Consider the following 9,044-nt stretch of genomic DNA (forward strand, 5'->3'; position numbering starts at 1 on the left):
GTTTTGTATCTTATGCGTACAGCTACAGGAAGCTAGTGGAGGGTAGTAGGCTGGGAACAAACGGAAATACTGATGAAAAACTACAAACTCTTAAAGTCCTAAGTGTCTACTTTCATATGAGCTTCTGTCATACGGTAAGACTTTAGGTCACAGTTGTGCAGGTTCTCAGTCATACACATCATATTTTGTTTCATACCATCACCTGGTGGTGTGAAAGAGCATCGCAAGCTCCAACACACACCTTCATGCTAACGTACACATGTGGATGAATCATGTCAGAAAATCACGTGGTGTATAAAAAGGTGTATAGTTTTGTCAAACACTTCATATAGAAGTGTATAGAATTTTGTGTTGCTGGATTTTTATGCCGTTTCCTGACAAGGAAAAAAAAAAGCTTCTTTCTCTCCTTCTCTGTCTCTATTTTTCTCTATGGATCCATTATGGTTGAAAGAAGGTGTGAATAGCCTCTGAGCAGACGAAGCTGTGTGTATTCTCTCCATCACAGCTGCGGTTAAGCACATAAACAGCTTAGACTGAGCACATAAACAAAGAATAAACCTGTGATTTATATGACAGCTTATCTTTATATACAGTATATGATACTTGCACATTTCAAATAAAAACGCTTTTCTCTCTTGAACTCTCTTTTGAATGTGGCATCGTTTGGATTCAAACCTAAAACTACGAGGATGATAAATCTGTGCTAAATAACTTTTTAAAAAATAAATAAATAAATAATAACACTTCTGAATTTCAGCACTGAACCACAAACTGTGCGTGCGCGCATGTGTGTGTGTGTGTGTGTGTGTGTGTGTGTGTGTGTGTGTGTGTGTGTGTGTGTGTGTGTGTGTGTGTGTGTTAAAAGAATAAAAGCACGAGCACTAAATCTTCTCCGTATCCTATACCACGTCCTACAACACTGTACTAAAAATGTTCTGAACATGAACATGTACATAAAGGACTTGATAACATCAATGAAGCTTGAGGTGCAAGGAACTGCCAAGTAAAGTAAATAGCGGTGTAAGAAACAAAGGACAAATTCGAATGACAATATTTGAGTCTTACTTTAAAAACATTAAATTGTGCACACTACAGTACAAAAGTCCAAACAGTTCAGGCCAACACACTGGGCTTTAAAGAACAAAGTGGTGGTAAATAAAACATACTGATGCCCGTTTTTGGGTACATTTCTTCTTATTAGCAGGACTCCACAAGACCGTTTCTCCATATTATCTATTGAATAAGAAACCTTTACATTACATATACAGTATTTATGTAATGTACACCCTTATCAGCAGACACGCTTATCCAGAGTGAATTACAATTTATACAACTGTGCAATTGAGGCCTTGCTCAGGGGCCCAGGAGTGGCAGCTTGGTGGACGTATGACTCGAACTCACAACCTTCTGATTGGTAGCCCAAAGCTTAAACCACTAGACTACCACATCCCTTTATTACTGGTACACATACATTACAGCACAGTGGGATTCTTTTCTTCACATACCCCAGCTTACAAAGTAAGAGCACAGGGGGCAGTTATGATGAGCAGAGAAGGATAACAACATTGCTCAAGAACCTAACAATGGCAGTTTGGTGGTTCTGGGGTTTGAAGCCTGACCTTCCAGTCAACAAATCAGAGCCTAAACCACTGTTCACTAAGCTCCTGGTCATATTTAATCATTTCTCTCCCATCTTTAATCTCTTTTTTAAACACTGAGGTCATTTCTGCTCCTGTAGAATCTTGTTCAACTCAGTCGAGTGCATCATGTCACACTTTTCTCTTCATGAAGATTATTTCAATCCCCAGGCTTCCCAAATGCCAGGGACTTTCAGTGGTTTTTCTGCTGAATTCATTTAATTGGGTAATTTTTTGTTAATAAGCATTAATAGCTAAATTGTTAGCATGGTTAGCAGCAGACAACAAACCATATTTAGATGTTTTTCAAATCCTTTCTTTCTTTTCTTTTTCTATAAATCTTACATTTTTATTCAAGTGAATTGCAGCTCATGATTAACACACAATACAGCACAGAAAGGCCAAGCATTACATTATACTGTTTTAATGTAATGTGTTTTATACTGTTTCATATATATATATATATAAAAGACTATAATGATATACCAGGGCACAAAATCTCAGCTGTGTGTTTACTAAATGTGGAAAATGCTTTGTTAATACTAGGTATAAACACATGCGAGGAGATGGAAAACTCCACTGCCAGCAACGATGATTTGTAAGATATTATTCCAAACAAGGATTGAGAGAAGAGTTCACTTCATGTTACACGTTTTTCCGGCAAAGTGACACGAACTGATTTTTACTAGAGTTTAGAGAACATCCTAGTCAATAAACATAGACATTGAAAGCCTGTCGTCTCTTATACAGTATATAGCTGTTAGATATTAGTGCCTTTATACTGGGCCAGACCAATACAGTGTGCGTGTGTGTGTGTGTGTGTGTGTGTGTGTGTGTGTGTGTGTGTGTGTGTGTGTGTGTGTGTGTGTGTGTGTGTGTGTGTGTGTGTGTGTGTGTGTGTGTGTGTGCAGTAGTTGGGTATCTTTATGAGTTGGGCATGCAGGGTGAATGGAAATGTTTATCAGAGCCTCCTTTAGCAACACGTGGTTCCATCCCAGAATGCAAGGCAATGCCTCCTGTTGTGAGGTCGAATCCCAGGGCTACCAAGCTGCCACCGCTCAATTCAATTCAATTTAATTGTATAGCGCTTTTAACAATTCACAAAGCAGCTTTACATAAGTATAGAAACAGAAAAATAAATTTAAAAAAGAATATAAATAAATACAAACATTTAAAGTTTAAAGTTAAGTTATTTATCTCTAACATCTATCACTAATGAGAAGCCGGAGGTGACGGTGGTGAGGAGAAACCCCTTGAGATGATACGAGGAAGAAACCTTGAGAGGAACCAGACTCAGAAGTGGACCTCATCCACGTTTGTGTGATACTGAACAGGAAATAATGTCAATGTCAAGGACAATGTCCTTTCTACGACAGTTTATAGTTGTGTAACCGAGAGCTCCTGAGGAACTAATAGGTCAGCGCAAACTCTGAGTTCACCACAAACCTAACACTAATTCCTTCCTGCCAAAGTCTTCAAAGTCTTTAAATCTGTTGGGCCCCTGAGCAAGGCCCTTAACCCTCATTTGCTCCGTTATGTATAGAATGAGATAAAAATGTATAGAGCGTGTGCTCAATGCCGTGATGTAAATGCCTTGTCATACTGCAAAGTGGGTAAAGCAGTTCGGTGAATTTTAATGAAGAAAATTAAAATAATGAAATGGCCACCCAAGAGTCCTAATGCAAACCAACTCAAAATCTCTGGCAATAAACTGATCACTATAAGAAACCTTTTACAGTCAGCGAACTATGGAGGAAACTGGAAGAAGAGTGGACCAGGATTACACCAGCGTGTGTAAAACTGAGACATTCAATTCAAAGCAAGGGCCTGAACACTTCCTACTCATTTCTGCTAGCAGATAAAACCACAACGTTTTAGTCATAATCTTCTTCTGTTCTCTCTAATTGTTCTCTAATTTAAATTTTGAATTTTGGATGAAATTATGAGCTTGTGGTATCTAAATATTTTGTCATATCACGTGAAGGAAAAATGGCAAAAAATAGTAGTGTGATAATAATTATGTCCTTCGGTGACTAAGGATTCCCGATTTTTAAAAAATGAAATGGTTTGTTATTGAGGAACAAATCAATGTGACTAAAAGCATAATGTCAATTCACTTTTAATCCATTGTGTCCTTATTGGTAGTTTCTCAGAAATCCATTGCAGCACGATGCAATATCTGGCAGTAAAATGTAAGGGAGATATACAGTATAGAAGATGATATATAGAATAAATAAATAAATAAATAAATAAATAAATAAATAAATAAATAAATAAATAAATAAATAAATAAAATAAAATAAAATAAAAAACAGGGGTCAAAATCCAGGGAAATAAAATCAGTGATTTTACTGTAAACCCACCAGTTAAGCTGCAAAGTCAACTAATAATATTTTAGTTTAGTTTTTGGGTTTGTTACGTTCCAGAAGGTTCAGCTGCAGTCAAAATGGAATATTTTCTATTATAATAGCCTGTAGAATTTTCTGCTAACACATTCATTTAACAATAATGAGAATTGTAACATACATAAAGCATTTTTTTTTTTTGCAAACCCCACCAGAGATATGGTTTTATGCTGGTACTCGAGAAGGCAGTGTATAAGTCAGGCTACTCTAATGTGTATTACAGATTTGTTTAGATCATCATTATGGTTAAAGAAACCCAAACTACACCGAGGTTAAAAGGCAGGACTGAGAAAAAACACCACTTAATTATACACAGATTATGTTTTACTTAATTATAATGACTGCATTTAAATATTTCCAAGAGTAAAATATAATTGTGGGATCTTCTGTATGGGAGACTAAACACTTCTTAATATATTTAATTTACTAAAGAGAAATAGTTTTGTAATTGTAAATATTCCAATAGATAATTATACAGACACCATTTTATACATGACGGGACAGTTTCGTTGTCTAGCGGTTTAAATGCGGTTAAATGCACAGACGTTCACCAATAGCATTGATTCTTGACTTACGAACACTAATTATTTCTTGTCTAGACATCAGGACGCAACAACAACAGTGCTGAAACATCTCGATGGTCTGAACTCTGAATCAGGTGAACTCATTACCCTTTAACAGTAATGGAGGAACTGAATGTAAATGAATGAAGTGAAGTAAAAGTAAAGGTCTGTGATTAAAAATGAACCTGCGTAAGAGAAGAAGTAAGTCCAGTTAAAACTACTCTGAAAAGTACAATTGTTCCAGTACAATTGCAGTGTGTTGCTACCCACCTCTGGCAAATTAATCTTTATATCCATTCATCTCTCCATCCATCATCCATACTATCACATCCATCTATCAATCCATCTATCCTGCCTGTCCCATTCATCCATCTATCAATCCATCCTACCTATCCATCCATCTATCCGTCCAGCATCCTACCTATCCCATCCATCTATCCATCCAACCATCCTACCTATCCCATCCATCTATCCATCCGTCCAACCATCCATCCTATCACATCCATCTATCAATCCATCAATCTATCCTACCAATCCCATCCATCCATCCATCCATCCACCCATCTATCCATCCTGCCTGTCCCATTCATCCATATTTCAATCCATCCTACTTATCCATCCTATCACATACATCTATCAATCAATCTATCCATCCTACCAATCCCATCCATCATCCATCCATCCATCCATCCTGCCTGTCCCATTCATCCATCTATCAATCCATCCATCCTACCCATCCCATCCATCTATCCATTCATCCAGCCAGCCTGTCCCATTCATCTATCAGTCAATCTATCCAACTGTTGTAAACTTTTTCCAGAGAAGACCAGGAGACTTGGATATCCTTGTGCAGTAGTCTTTATTGTAGATACACGATGAAACGAGTCTGCAAGTCAGAGCGTACTGGCACGGGCGCTGCAGTCATCAAGTCTGACTTAAAGTTGTAATACATTGTAAATATACATATTTTAGGGGGGCAGTCCCATCAGATAGCGACAAAACACTCGGGCGACAATCAAAATATGAAAGGATGTAACAGCCCCCTCACCAGATCCTGGACTTTCACCATTAATCCCATTAACATAACAGTCTTTCTCAGACCCCTTCATTAACATAGAAATGAGTTCACCTCTAATGCTTGGCAATCCTTCTTGAATCGGACCTTGAATCAAATGGCCACCTTAAACGACGGGACAAATGGCACAAAGAGACAAATGATACCCTGAGTTACCTTGCCCCTTTCCTTTCATATTAATGAGATACAGGAACCACAAGTCTAATGTAAAGTTTGAATTTAACTAGCATTGTAACTCGATTTCGCTTCAACAGGATACACAAAAATATACTAGAACTAAAAGAAAATAAAACAATGACTTCAAATTATTTTCCCACAATATATGGCACCAGAATCACTTCTGCCATATTTGGCTCAGCAGTTACTTAACTTAAGTCACATTAGTCCAGCAGCAATGATTCAACCTATGTCAAATGATTCAACCTTCAGCTGTTTTTACACATATTGTACAATATCTCAGCCATTTCGCACATACGGGTGTGTGTTCACGGTGTGTGTGTGTGTTCACTGCTGTGTGTGCACTTCGGATGGGTTAAATGCAGAGAACAAATTCTGAGTATGGGTCACCGTACTTAGCCGTATGTCATGTCACTAATGTCACTAATGTCACTAATATTTCAGTCATCTGCTGTTTTTTTGCACAACTCTATATATAATCCAAAGGACCTGCTGCTAAGAACCTGCTGCTGTTCATTCTTTTACTGCACGAAATATTGTTTGAACATTCAAACTATTTACACACAGTACACACACAATATTTACACCGGTCGGTCGGCGCTGTTTCTGTTACTGTTTATTGTCTTTTGTGTATTGCATTTTTTGTACTTTTTGTATTGTCTTGTAACTTATTGTCTGCACTGTTTTTTGTCCTGCACTGTCTTTTGTCCTGCACTGTCTTGTTTGTCTTGTCCTGCACTGTTGCACCAGGTTGCACAGTTGCACTTTATGTGGCTAAGACTACTTACATGTCCTTAGCCCTGTCTTTGTTTTATGTAGCACCATGATCCTGGAGAAACGTTGTCTCATTTCACTGTGCACTGCAATATATAACAATATATAAGCTATATATGGTTGAAATGACAATAAAGGTACTTGACTTGACTTGACTTGAAATCACTGGTGGAATCCAGGAATCCGGCTTTTAGAGGTATAGCCACAGAGACAGCCAAACGCTGTGTTGTATGCCAACAGAATCAGGTCAAGTAGAGAGAGCAAACAGGACGTATTTTACAGGAGAAGTAGTGAAGAAAGTTGCCAGAATGCTACTATGTAAAGGAAAAAGCTGGACTCATGTCTCATACTGTAAAGTAGTTTCATCAACTGCAGTGATGGACTAGGACACACAGACCAGTAAGGAGCCCAGGGAGGAACCGAAGGCAGTAGGCCTCGGGGGTCAACCCGGTGGTCAAGACTTCCTTATAGAATTCCCCTTTTATTAGCTTATCCCTACCTAACTGGTCCTTAGGTGTCATAACACTACAGATTAGGGAAAGTAAACAAAAAAAAACTATACAATCACAGAGATTCTGAAACTAAATAATATACGATCACATAGATTCTGAATATTAACTGTAGTATGGAAATATTGCTCTCCTGCTTCTCTCTTGCTCGCCTTCTTATGTTTGTGTTACAGACACAAGGACTGAAAAGCACTGCGACAACCAAGACAACAGAAGCACCAAAGCACTGACATCTGAAGACATCTGCAGAACAACTGCTCAGGACTGGCAGACAATATCAATTCTTACTGTCTTCATTTACCTGATGACAAAAGGGAAATCATATATCAAGCTACAGTGTGCACTGCAGAAGCTTTGGACTCCAGAAAACAACAAAGAACTATTACCCTTAAAAAGTTTTTTTTTTGCCTGCATCTTAGAGTTGCAAGAATACTGGCTCTATGTTAAAGCACTCAGGCCAGATATATTTTTTGTAAATAGAAAACTCAGCATGACTTTAACTTATTTTTTATTATTGATGTTGTATTCGATAAATCCATGTCTTTAGGTCAACATTCAGGACAGTTGGTTAAAAGCTGTTTTTATCACTTACGGAATGTTTCTAAAATGAGGAAAATGTTGTCCAATGCAGATCTGGAGATGATTATACATGCTTTTATCTCTTCACGTTTGGACTATTGTAATTCACTTTTTACCTGTCTTAACAAACGTGATTTAAATCGTCTTCAGATTGTTCAGAATTCAGCAGCGAGGCTTTTAACTGGAACCAGCAGAAGATCTCACATCACACCAGTTTTATACTTCTTCACTGGTTACCAATCAAATATAGAATTGATTTTAAAATTTTGGTGCTCACTTATAGAGCCCTTCATGGGAATGCTCCTGGGTACATCACTGACCTGTTGACCCCTTATGGCTCTTCGAGAGCATTGAGGTCATCAGGTCAAAATCTGCTTGTGGTCCCTAAAACCCATTTTAAAACTCGTGGGGATCTTTCTTTTCAGTCTGTGGCCCCCAGATTGTGGAACGCGTTGCCCCTGTCTCTGCGTGTGGCTGATTCTGCTGATTCCTTTAAAAAGCAACTGAAGACACTCTTATTTAGACAAGCTTTTAGCTGATTGGGCTTTTATGGTTTCATCCCTGTTGTAGTGTGTTTTTATTGTTTTATAATTGTAGTTTTATCATCTCTATAAATTTCTCTTTTTACTTTGTAAGACTTTTAAGTTTTATTGTTATATTTTGTAAAGCACTTTGTGATTCTATCTGTGAAAGGTGCTATATAAATAAACTTTACTTACTTACTTACTATTGACTTAAATCTATCGTGAGAGTTATTAGAACTCTCAAAGGGGGAATTGTGGGAAAATAATTTGAAGTTTTATTTTCTTTTAGTTCTAGCATATTTTTGTGTATCATGTAGAAGCGAAATCGAGTTAAAATGCTAGTTAAATTCAAACTTTACATTAGATTTGTGGTTCCTGTATCTCATTAATATGAAAGGAAAGGGGCAAGGTAACTCAGGGTATCATTTGTCTCTTTGTGCCATTTGTCCCGTCGTTTAAGGTGGCCGTCTGATTCAAGGTCCGAGTCAAGAAGGAATGCCAAGCATTAGAGGTGAACTCATTTCTATGTTAATGAAAAGGTCTGAGAAAGACTGTTATGTTAATGGGATTAATGGTGAAAGTCCAGGATCTGGTGAGGGGGCTGTTACATCCTTTCATATTTTGATTGTCGCCCGAGTGTTTTGTCGCTATCTGATGGGACTGCCCCCCTAAAATATGTATATTTACAATGTATTACAACTTTAAGTCAGACTTGATGACTGCAGCGCCCGTGCCAGTACGCTCTGACTTGCAGACTCGTTTCATCGTGTATCTACAATAAAGACTACTGCACAAGGATAT

The sequence above is a fragment of the Tachysurus fulvidraco genome, chromosome 12 (genome assembly GCF_022655615.1).
Source record: "Tachysurus fulvidraco isolate hzauxx_2018 chromosome 12, HZAU_PFXX_2.0, whole genome shotgun sequence".
Taxonomy (NCBI): Eukaryota; Metazoa; Chordata; class Actinopteri; order Siluriformes; family Bagridae; genus Tachysurus; species Tachysurus fulvidraco.